This window comes from Heptranchias perlo, chromosome 13, assembly GCF_035084215.1.
Source record: "Heptranchias perlo isolate sHepPer1 chromosome 13, sHepPer1.hap1, whole genome shotgun sequence".
Lineage (NCBI taxonomy): Eukaryota > Metazoa > Chordata > Chondrichthyes > Hexanchiformes > Hexanchidae > Heptranchias > Heptranchias perlo.
In genome coordinates, this window is record NC_090337.1 from 56,287,316 (window position 1) to 56,299,823 (window position 12,508).

The 12,508-nt window shown below is 42.4% G+C and overlaps 1 protein-coding gene across 3 annotated transcripts in view; it reads right to left on the reverse strand.

Annotated features, from left to right (window-relative positions):
• The window catches only part of arhgef4 (Rho guanine nucleotide exchange factor (GEF) 4), a 132,213-nt gene that overhangs the window by 58,182 nt on the left and 61,523 nt on the right, over window positions 1-12,508 (reverse strand). The window lies entirely within an intron of this gene.

Consider the following 12,508-nt stretch of genomic DNA (forward strand, 5'->3'; position numbering starts at 1 on the left):
CTCGTTATTGCAGCAAAGTTTCTTGGCAATGGTCTTCTATTCCACTGCGCTTCAGCAGCCTGTATCTTAGTGGACCCAGATAGGTTTTCACTCACATACTATTTTACACAGCAGATGCGAATTGACTCGAATGCTGCATTCAGGCAACTTACTGTGGTTATCTGAGAGGCTAGGACCAGTCAGGTGATCAACACAGTATCCAAGCTACACAGCAACCTACAGGCCTTAGCAACATGAAGGGATCAGCAAAAATATGCAGCACAGTACATCTCTTCAGTGGAAAATAATATATCTGAAGTGTGAATAGCAGGCGTTTAATTAGAAAATTATATTTGGAGACTTGTATTGTTGAAAGATAGATTCCGATCAACATTGCCAGAATTAGAGATTGTTAGCTTTAGCACACAGTCTCTACACTGCATAAACAGAACAGAACAGCACACTCCATTCGGGTATATTTTGATGCCCAAGTCAAAAAATCAACTACAGCACAGCAGAAGTGATAGCATTTAAAGGGAATATATGCCTACAGGAATTGCTGACTTGCAAATCAGTGGTCGGGGCAAGAAAGTATCACTGAAGGTTGAAGCCCAGGCTGTTCCACATATATACACAGCTATCAAACTGGTTATTAGGATTGCACACTCCTTTCAAATATGCAGATTTGCTTAATATTTTATTTAATAAACTCTGCTGCCCGCATCCTAATTCGCACCAAGTCCCGTTCACCTATCACCCCTGTGCTTTCTAACTTACGTTGGCTCCCAGTCCACCAGCACCTCAATATTAAAATTCTCATCCTAATGTTCAAATCCCTCGACGACCTCGCCCCTCCCTATCTCTGTAACCTCCTCCAGCCCTACAACCCTCTAAGAACTCTGCTTTCCTCTAACTCCGGCCTCTTGCGCATCCCCCACTTCCTTCGCCCCACCATTGGCGGCCTTGCCTTCAGGCATTTAGGTCCTAAGCTCTGGAATTCCCTCCCTAAACCTCTCTGCTTCTCCACCTCTCTCTCCTCCTTTAAGACGATCCTTAAAACCTACTTCTTTGACCAAGCTTTTGGTCACCTGTCCTAATGTTTCCTTCTTTGGATCGGTGTCAATTTTTGTCTGATTATGCTCCTGTGAAGCGCCTTAGGACATTTCACTATGTTAAAGACGCTATATAAATGCAAGTTGTTGTTATATACTGAGGTATACCAGGGCTTTAATTCAGAACTACCATCCAGCAGCTCTCTCAAAAGCTTTCATTATGTGTAAAGCTTTCAAAAGTGCCATGTGGTTTCTACCCTGACATAATAACCAAGATCACAACATTGCCAACAGTGAGATTTTATTAGAACAACAGTGAAGCAAATTACAAACCCATTGGAATTGATAAAAGCCGTATGTTTGTATACCGAGATACAAAAACAAGTTCCTTCTTTCCCACACAGGATCAACGACAGTTACTGAAAATAAAAGTGATACGCGACAGGTCTGAATTGTTCACATCCACAAGTGCCCCGTTAATATTGTCAGAATTACTTCTATTTGGAAACATCCTGTTTACACTGCACGATGGAACTTGGAGAACTGACAGGAACTGAAGCCAGATGTGAGCTCAGCCCATCCATGCCTTGAAGAAGTGGCAGCCAACAATGTCCAGTTATCACAGCGGCCCTTTATTGCTGCCAGTGTCAGTGTGAAGGACCATTACTAGACGTGCATCATGATTGGCTGATTTATGGTCAATCCTGCTGTCAAAATTCTATTTAGCAAAATCACATTTGCCGAAATTTTGATTGTCTGCTAAAAAGAAAAGGAAGATGTAGCTCTCTCTACCTTACACAAACTTTTGAAAAATGCCAAACCTAATGAGATTTTCAGTAATCAATTCTCACCTTATTACTGAGATGTGCATCTGACTGAGACCATTAGTGATTCAAATTCAAAGATATTCACTGACCAGAGTTGTTAATGGAGATCTCATCAGTGTTTACTCTGTCCTATAGATCACCCAAATTTAGCCAATTAACATGTTCCAATGATATAAGTGCTATAATATATTGAGGATTTATCAGGATTCATCAGTTAAGGTTGCTTCACCACCAAGAAGCAAGTGAGCAAAGGCAGGACTGTCAACTCTAACTCATTTGGACTGAAGCTCATTTGATTAAAAATGTGACCTATTTTCATGAATTTCGTTCCTAAAAATAAACGCAGCTCCATATATTTAAACAGGTTTACAATCTGCCTCGTTCTTTTTATAATCACTGGTAGATCTTTCACGGCATTGCTCAGAGTCAGTTGGAGAATTCATTGTTTTATAACAGTAGGTGTGCTTATGCCATTTAGGGCATAACATCAGGGAACATGCTCAGATTGCACAATCTGCATTCAGCTAACAGAGTCACAGCTCTGAGCAAAACTATCAAGTCCAAGCCCAGGCTTGTGGTAGGCACTGAGGCCGTTAAATAAAAACTTCTAGCCATTAAAAGACATAAGACAATTCAATGTTATTTATGAAATATGTAATTTTTCATTTAAAAAATTTTTTGTTCAAAATCTTATTTTGGATATTAGAAATTTTAGTTACTCAGAAAAAATGATTGCCAGTTTTTTTTTCAGCAATTGTTTTGTGATTTGTGGAGAAAAGATAATACTGCACATTTAGTTGCTATAACCTCTAATTACATTGTGACAGGTGATAGTTGACAATGTATAGCAAAATTGGACATAGGAAATTATATTAAAAGAATTTCACACACATGTGAGAACAAATATCATGACAACAGGAACTAAGGTAGAGGACAGGAATGCACACGATACAAGAAGATTTTTATGGTAATATAGTATAGCATGTACTTCCAATCTATTAAACCTTACTTTCTGTTGTCACATTTTGTTATAGTTTTGTGTCAGCTTTTTCCATTATAAATTCCTACATCTACATTTATATAAAAACAACTTATATAAACTCATGAAAGGTCATCGGCCTGAAACATTAACTCAGTTTCTCTCCCCATGGACGCTGCCTGACTTATTGAGTGTTTCCAACATTTTCTGTTTTTATATTATAAACTGCAGTTAGATAATTTGGCCATTGGTTCCCACAAAGTACTCAAAATGCTTTCTGACTTTTTTTTCATCCACCATTTATTTTCTCAGTAACTGAAATTTCTAATGTACAAAATAAGGGCTTAAACAAAATAAAAAATGAAAAAAAAATTTCATAATAACATGGTTAAATGTATTTATTGAATTTGTGTCTTGTCAAACCATATTTAAAGTTTTTACTCAGAGACTTCAACCTTCCCCAAAAGCCTTGTTATTTTAGTTCCGAATTGTGACATAGTGTGCTGAATTTGACTGATCCAGTCCGACAATGGTCATTGTATTTAATTTATAAGGATGCATCAGTACCATTCAGACAGTTGCACTGATGGAAAAATTTCCTTCAATTTTAACAATTTTTGCTCAATTTTTGTTTTTCAAAATTATTTGAAGAAAAGCTAGAGGTCAAATTTCAAAATCTTTTTTCAGATAAAGTTTATATTGAGTGTGTTTCTTTAAGTTAGAAAGGCTATGTATGGTGTGTGTTTGTGTGTGAGCGAGAAAATGAGACGAAAAATGACTATGTACTGATTACATATCTCTTATAGCATTTGTTTTGTGTTCTACAAACACAAGTGCATTATTGTAAACAATTTTACAACACCAAGTTATAGTCCAGCAATTTTATTTTAAATTCACAAGCTTTCGGAGATTTTCTCCTTCCTCAGGCAAATGTTTCAAGATCTCCTTGAAGCCTACGCATTTATACATATTGAACAATAATAAATGGTGTTTACAGACTGCCTCTGCAACTGCCCGTTGCCAAGGCAATCACCGTGTTCAGACAGAGAGGTGTTACCTGCAGAACCTCCGAATACACATTCAATAAAAAAACAAACAGGGAAAAAAAAAACAGAGAAAAAAAAACACAGAGAGAGGCAGAAACATCCGGAAGGCAGAGAGAGCCAGCAAATGACCCATTATATTAAAAACAGATAACATTTGTGCTGAGAAGGTATATATTTTTTAAAACATCATGTGAATTTTGAAGCCAACTCATTATTTCCCCTGTGTTTTGTTTGAAAAAGTAATTGTTAATTAATTATATCTGTGAGATACCCCACCATACTGTTCACTTCCCACCTGAAAAGAAAGAAAAGTAGAAAAAGACGAGGGAGGAGCAGTAGAGGACAGAAAAAGCTACAACGAAACATAGTTAGGGAAAGAGATATAGTCAGAAGGTAAAGAGGAGAAAGGGAGACAAACAGCAACACAAAGACAACAGTTAAGAGAGGCAGTTAAAAGAGAGAGCATATTCTCCAGGTTACCATATGCAACACCAGGCGGAGATGGACTGGTAATAATGTGAAATCAAAGTATTATATTAATAAAAGAACAGAATGGAATGACTTTAAAATGGAGACTGAATTACAACCGTTTACCTCCTACCTTCTAACACCATTTTACCTGAAGACTACGGTCTTGATTCCCTGTGTATAGATCGACTAGTATATATAAATCAATCTCACTCCTAACATTCCTTCAATGTTGACACCTCTTCAGTGCTAACATCTCTGCAAAGCATCTTCAGCCAACCTTCCTGGACTGAATATGAAACCAAATGTCTTAGTTGAACTGAATGTACTGTAAATCATTGAGTATGATTATGCTGTATTAAAATTAGGTCTGATTTTAGTAGTTCGAGAAACCAGAACCATGTCATTTTAAAACTTTCAGCCCTCCAAGTTGGAATGGTTCAGTTATTTATTTCACTCCTATTTGCTCTGCTCATCACTTTTCACACTTGCAATTTCCTATTCAAAACGCCTCCACGTCAACAGCAGGACACAGAGAGTAGAGAAAATGTGCAACCCTGTGGGAGGGGAACTGACACACTGACAAACCCTAGTGAAGGAAAATGTATATTAATGGCCCGTAACACCACAATAGAAAGAAGTAAGTTTATAGCATTACAGTTTGAGATTCCTTTGAAAATCAAGCATGACAAGAGTAATCCCTGCAGTTTCTGTTTTAAAACATGGGTCATAAATATACGATAGTCACTAATAAATCCATTAAGGAATTCAGGAGAAACCTCTTTACCCAGAGAGTGGTGAGAATGTGGAACTCGCTACCACAAAGAGTAGTTGAGGCGAATAGCACAGATGCATTTAAGGGGAAACTAGATAAGTACATGAGGGAGAAAGGAAGGGTATGCTGATAGAGTGAAATGAAGTAGGGTTGAAGGAGGCTCGTGTGGAGCATAAATACCAGCATAGACCAGTTGGGCCGAATGGCCTTATTCTGCGCTTTAAATTCTGTGTAATTCTATGTAAAACTATGAATCTTTATGATTTTTTTCCTGCATTTCACTCTGCTCTACCTTGCATGGCATAATCCATGTTAGATTAGGAAATGTTTAGCTTAATTATCCCACCCCCTTGCATATAACCAAGCATTTTGGTACTAGCACGGAGTAAATCTAACAAGTACCCGTAATAAATGTAATGGACCTTTGCCAGTCCACAGAATTTATAATAGGTCAGGTGGGTGGGAGAAGGTTTCCTCCAATTGCTATTGTTCCTGAAATATCAAATCCACACCAGAATTTTTATAGACTGAAGTAACCAAAGTATTTATTTACAATTACATGTAAAAGATAAAGCTTTACAAGTTAAGTAATGCTAAAATAGCACAATAATTGTCTGTAGATGCAATGAGCAATGCCCACATGGGGTTAATTAGTAATTTGAATAATGTCTCCAGTAGTTCTGAGAAAGTCCTTTGAAAACAACACGGTCTCTATTGGCAAATCCTGCCTGACTTTGTCTTCTCAGACTCCTTGCAGTCTCCCTGCTGAATGGAATTTGTAAACAATTTTACAACACCAAGTTATAGTCCAGCAATTTTATTTTAAATTCACAAGCTTTCGGAGGCTTCCTCCTTCCTCAGGTGAACGAAATGAAATCATTTCGTTCACCTGAGGAAGGAGGAAGCCTCCGAAAGCTTGTGAATTTAAAATAAAATTGCTGGACTATAACTTGGTGTTGTAAAATTGTTTACAATTGTCAACCCCAGTCCATCACCGGCATCTCCACATCATGGAATTTGAACCATGGTGCACATAATGCTAGTTTTACATTGTAGAATCCATCTTTCTGACACAATCTCAGAATTTAGAATGAACTGGAAAGTTGCAGCAAAAGGCCAGTTTTTCAACTTTTAAGCATCCTTTTGATGTGAGTTGGCCGGTTAACATAACAAGACTAACAAAGGAGACTGCTTGAAGAGGAGTGTCCTGAACAGACAAATGCTCTCTAATGAGATGCAACACCATTACAAAGACCAGTGTTTAACAACTGCCATTAATATCCGGTTGCAAAACCAGTTCCTTCATATGATACAATCGGCAGGAACACACATTTGTGTCTGCATGACTTGCTCACAGTGCCTCTTTCTGGATATGCACAACAGATAAGCCATTCCTCATTTAGAAAACAGAACGATACTGCTGGTTCCACATGTGTAGGCCATTGGACCTTAAAATCAACAAGCCCACCTTCTCCAACAACAAATAAGAGCTTCTGTTTAGGTCCCAAGACAAGCTTCTTGGATTTTCAGTGGCCACGAGGAATTTTTAATATTGGTCACAGTGCTTTTATCTGTGGCACAAGAGTTTGAATCAAAGCTACAGAGATGCAGGAAGGAAAGCCCTCTCTTTGTAACGTCTGTTAAAAATGTATGAGGTGAAATGACTTCCAATGAAATCCAGTTCCCTATGGACATGAGTTCACAGCACAGCATTGCCAATAATGTGACACTAACTAAGCAATGTTGTTCAGACGGGCCGTCAGGATAAATGATGTGGATGATGAAAATGCCGCTTTGGTGCAGAAGAGTGTTTTCTCCTGGGATTGAGGGGGGGGGGGGTTGTTTGTTAGAGCAGTGCAGTTCTTGTATCTCATTTTGACCCATGACATATCTGACATGTGAGTGATGCTATCACAAAGAGGTTAAAGTTCATATTTATTTTCCTGCCTGCACCTAATCAGCATGCACAAAAATAAATAAGTATTTACCAATTCCCTCAGGGCAATGCAGAAATCTAACTACTGTGAAAGGATCATCTGTAATTGTCTTAACTTCCTTAAGAATATGAGGAGTGGAACAAGAACATTGAGGATCTGTGTATTTGTGTGTGTGTATGTGCTTGTGTGAGCTTGTTTTTCAACTGTACATTTTCAGGAGCATTAAACAAAAGAACACTCTCTGCATGCTTGAAAAAAATGCGGGGCTCTGAGAAACTGACGCGATGTCCTGGGGCTATGATGCCTGGCCTCCAACAACCACTGCCACCTTTGTGTCAGGTATGACTCCAGCCACTGAAGGTTTTCGTTTGACTCATTACCACCCCTCCACCCCCCAACCCCACCAACTCTCTCCGACCCCTTACAGATGGGGCTTCTTGGTGCCATACTCTGTTGAATGCTACTTTGATATTGAGGGCAACTACGCTCACCTCTCCTTGGGCATTCAGATCTTGCATCCATGCCTGAATCAGAGCTGTGATGAGGCCTGAAGCAGAGAGGTTCTGACAGAACCTGAAATGAGCATCAGTGAGCAGGTTATTGGTTAGTAGGTATCGCTTGATGACACTATTGAAGACTCCTTCCATAACTTCACTTTGATTGGGAATAGCCTAATAGGGTGGTAATTGGTAAGGTTAGATTTTGTTTTTTTGTGGATAAGACATGCCTGTGTAATATTCCACATTATCAGGTAGGTGTCAATGTCATAGGTGTACTGGAATAGCTTGGCTAGGGGAGCAGCAAGATTGGTACATACATCGTCAACACTACAGCCAGGATGTTGTCAGGGCCCATACATAGGGCTCGATTTTTGCACCCACGAGCGGGTGTGTTCGTGGCGGGGGGGGGGGGCTGTGAAAATCCGGGATTCCCGGGACGGGTCCGGAGCCCGGCTCCAACCCGCCCATTTCCGGGTTCCCCAGTGACGCGCTGACATGCGCGCGCAGCCCCTGCATGTGGGACTCCCGCCGGCAATTAAAGCCAGCAGGGTACCACTTAAAGTACTTGAACAGGTACTTCAGGTTGTTTACAGACCTGATTGACCTGATATTTTAGGAGGGATCGGATTTTGCAATTAACTGAGACTCTTTCCCATACTGGGGGAAACATTCCCAGTTCAAATGGACGTGTTGCAACCACCAGCCTGTGGCAGCTGCAAAGGTCCATTTGATAGGTGGGGGGGGGAGACCCTCACTAATTGCAGGAGGCCACTCTGTCACTTTGGACAAAGTTTGGCCTCCACCACCCTCCTCCTAACAATCAAATGCATAAACTTGCACACTTACCCCGGTGTCCAGACACATTTACCTACCTTGCGGACCCCCTCAAATGTACATCTTCCGAATAGGGGCCGCCGAAGCTGCAGTCATGACCTTCTCGGAGGGCGAACAGCATCACCAGCCTCGCCGGCCACGCCGTCCACCTCTGACACGTGGAGCTCCACAACACAGTGCTGTGACACTTCCACCTGCACAGCAGGAGGGAGGGCAACCGCAGAGAGAGATGCTTCGCAGAGGGCACTACCCTCGCCACAGGGTCTACAGACCGAGGCTCAGCTTCCGTGGACATGTAGTCGTGGACATCTGCAGCCTCCTTCATGCCGAGCTGCTCCTGGCTGGCCTGAGCACTATCTTCTTACCTGTCGCTGTCAAAGTCACCACTGCCCTCAACAATTTCTCCCCAGGGTGCCACCGGGGACATCGCCGACGTCTCTCAGTCGTCTGCACAAAAGAGCCCTGCAAATACACCTACACCACTCTGCAGTGACACAATGGGTGGCATGAGTTGTGGGTCTTCATAGTGATCCTCAGGAAAGGGCATTATTGCACAAACCAGACAAGATTCGCAAAGACGTGGCAGTAGTGGTGCCAATATAATATGTTATGTGAGTTGATCAGAAATCAAATATAGGTAAACACCATGACAAACCCTCAAACACCCTTCATGCTCACGTCACGTTTGCCTTACGCTGCCTACTGCACATATGTGATGCATGCCCTGTGGCTGCAGCACAGGTAGTGGCAGGTTGAGTGAGGCTGACCGTGAAAGAGATGCATGAGAGGGTGAGTATGAGATAGAGCCATGAGATTGTATGAGGATTGGGTTGAGTGGTAGTGGCGGGATGAGTACTGGCAAGGTGAGTAAGTGCAGGTAAGATGAGGATGAGCTTTGATTGGGTGTGTGGGGTGATGTGATAGAGTCGTGTTGGCAGTGCAGAAGGAGATGTGGGGTGGGGGCGGTGATGTGGCAGACGGAGTGTAGGGGAATGAGTAAGTGTACTCACTTCGGCTGACCTACTTAGGTCATTGAAGTGCCTCCTGCACTGTATGCAGATGCGCGATATGTTGGTGGTGCAGGTGACCTCCTCTGCCACCTCGAGCCAGGCCTTCTTGGTGGCAGAGGCAGGCCGCTACCTCCCGCCCACCGGGGGGGAGATCTCTGTCCTCCCACTCCTCCTTACTCCATCCAATGATACCTGGAGTGAGGCATCATTAAACCTGGGAGCAGCTTTCCCCCTGGGCTGCTCCATGCTGTACCTTTTCCTATTTTCTGCAGCATCAGTCAGTGGAGGTCTGCCCCTTTAAATAGGGCTGCTCCAGCTGACAGACCTTGCTGCGCATGCGCAGTCCGCCCACCGCGCAGCTTACCAGTGGGAAACCCGGAAGCACAGGTAAGTGGCTCCAATTATCCTGTAATTGCGTGCGGAGCAGACTGATTTCACCAGGCGCATTACCCACGCACCCAATCGATCCCCCGCTACGAACCTGCCGCCATGCTAATATCAGGCCCATAGTCTTTGCTGTGTCTATTGCACCCAACCAATTCTTCATGTCATGTGGAGTGAACTGAATTTGCTTGGCACAGGAATAAATGAGGGTGGGGACTTTGGGAGGAGGTTGGGTATGATCATCCACTCAGCACTTTTGGCTGAAGATGCTTGCCAACATTTGGGCCTTGCCTCTTGCCCTCATGCTGGACTCTTGCCATGGTTGAGGATGGGGATATTCATGGAGCCTCCTCCTCCTGTTAGTTACCTGGTTGTCCATCACCATTCTGGGCGTCTTAGAGCTACAGAGCTTTGCCCTGATGCGCTGGTTGTAGAACTGCTTAGCTCTGACTATAGCCTGCTTGTTATGGTGTTTAGCTTGCAGATGACCCAGTGCGGTCACTTCACTCAACTGATACCTCATTCTAAGGTATGCCTATTGCTTCTCCTGCCATGCCCTTCTACACCTTGCATTGACCTAGGGTTGGTTTCCTGCCTTATAGCGATCAAGGAGTGAGAGATGTGCTGGACCATTAGGTTATAGATTGTGGTGCTATACAATTCTGCTACTACTCATAAACCACAGCACCTCACGGATGCCTGTGTTTGCTCTGCTAGATCTGTTCTTAATCTCTCTCTTAGCACAGTGATAGTGCCACTCTACAAGATGGCGGGTGTTCTTACAATGGAGACAAGACTTTATCTTCACAAGGACCATGTGTGGGTCATTTCTACCAATGTCAGCCTTGAATATCAGCCTTGGCTCAGTGGTAGAACTCTGACAACTGAGTCAGAAGGTTGTGGGTTCTTCCCACTCCAGAGCACACAATCTAGGTTGACACTTCAGTGTAGTACTGATCGAGTGCTGCACTATCGGAGGTGCCGTCTTTTGGATGTGACATTAAACCGATGCCCCATCTGCCCTTTCAAGTGGACGTAAAAGATCCCAAGGCGCTATTCGAAGAAGAGCAGGGGAATTCTCCTGGAATATTTCATTACTGTTTGTGGAAGCTTGCTGTGCGCAAATTGACTGCCGCATTTCCTACATTACAACAGTGACTACACTTCAGAAGTATTTAATTGATCATGTAAAGTGCTTTAGGACATCCTGAGGTCATGAAAGACGCTATATAAATGCAAGCCTTGCTTTCTAATGCTATCGTGGATCGATGTGTCTGCGGCAGTTAGATTGGTGAGCACAAGGTCTGCACCTAACCACGTTGCACCTAACCTCAGGGAGCTTGATGCTGACACTGGGTTGCCCAAAATAAAAAAAAAGAGTTTCTTTCCATAACATTCTTCACTTGGATGAATATAAAATTCACAAAAAAAAATCATAAAGTAAAAGGAATAAAATTAACAGCCGCAGTTATGTAACAAAGCTGCAAAGAATTCTGGATGAACTTATCGGAAATATAGCCTCAGTAAACCAACAAAATGAGAGACCGCAGCTGTGAGAGGATCAACAATATTCACCATTCAGAAGCTTGAAGCTACAACAAAATGTTGCTGGAGAACATAGTACAATGCGGCACTGCAGGAAAAAAAATCCATGCTTGAAGCTTTCATAGCAGATTATATAAGTCATGCTCTCGCCCACTTACTGTAAATGTCTTGAATTGCCTCCTGTTTGCAGCAGCAGAAGCTAATGGTGGTCTTTTCCTTTTTGGCAAATGCAGCTTTGCTCACAAATGGTTCACGGATGCTGAACCTTTCAGTAAAATGCCAACTCCTGTAAATGGCACAGCAGCCACTGGTAAGATAGATGGTTCCTGCCTTGATGCCCTGAGGGTCAGGGATGGGGGCACTGCCCACGAGGGCTTGGGGAAACAATGGTGCTCATTACAACACGGTACCAAAGGCGAATGCTGATTCCAGCTGTTCTTTTAACCAGAAACTCCACTTATCGTTGCTTTAAGGCTTCACTGAAATGGAATTCGGTCTGTTCAATTTTTAGGTGGGATTTGCAATGTACTGCTGTCTATTTTTAAAACAAAAATTAGATACTTCTGCGCACGCAGTTTTGTTAACTGCTTCATTGCCTTGTCTTTTTTTAAAAATCATTTTTTGCAGCTCGACCGATGGAGTGAGAGGCAGAGCTGTGTGAATTTAATCCTTTGAGGGCTGCATAGAATTTCAGCATCACAAATGGATAAAGGGCCAGGCAAAATGGTGCGAAAGCTCCTTGAACGCGTGTTGCTTACTTTCGCAGCCTGCTTGTTTGCTGCGAAGTTCTGATTTTTCCTTCTGTTACTTTTCCCAATGTAAACATAACCTAGTTAACCCTCTGAGAAACTGCAAGGGCATTTGTGTAAAAGAAAAAATAAAACATTTTTTAAAAAAAGAAATTGCAAGGGTGCAATCTCGCAGTTTCAGGGAAAAAAAATCAAGAAGGTGGGCAACTTGCCAACTCCAGTGGTGCTAATGGGTTCTGAATCAAAGGGACCGAGCCGGAGTGTAACTCGTGATTAACAATTAAACGCGCCTCCTCTAATTGCTTTTCAGAACATAACCACCACTCAATCTAATGGAATCGTCGCACACTGGGACTAGGTCAAGTGTCGAGTAGTGAGACTGAGGTGGTGGGAAATTCAGAGGGAGGGTAACACTTGAGTGCT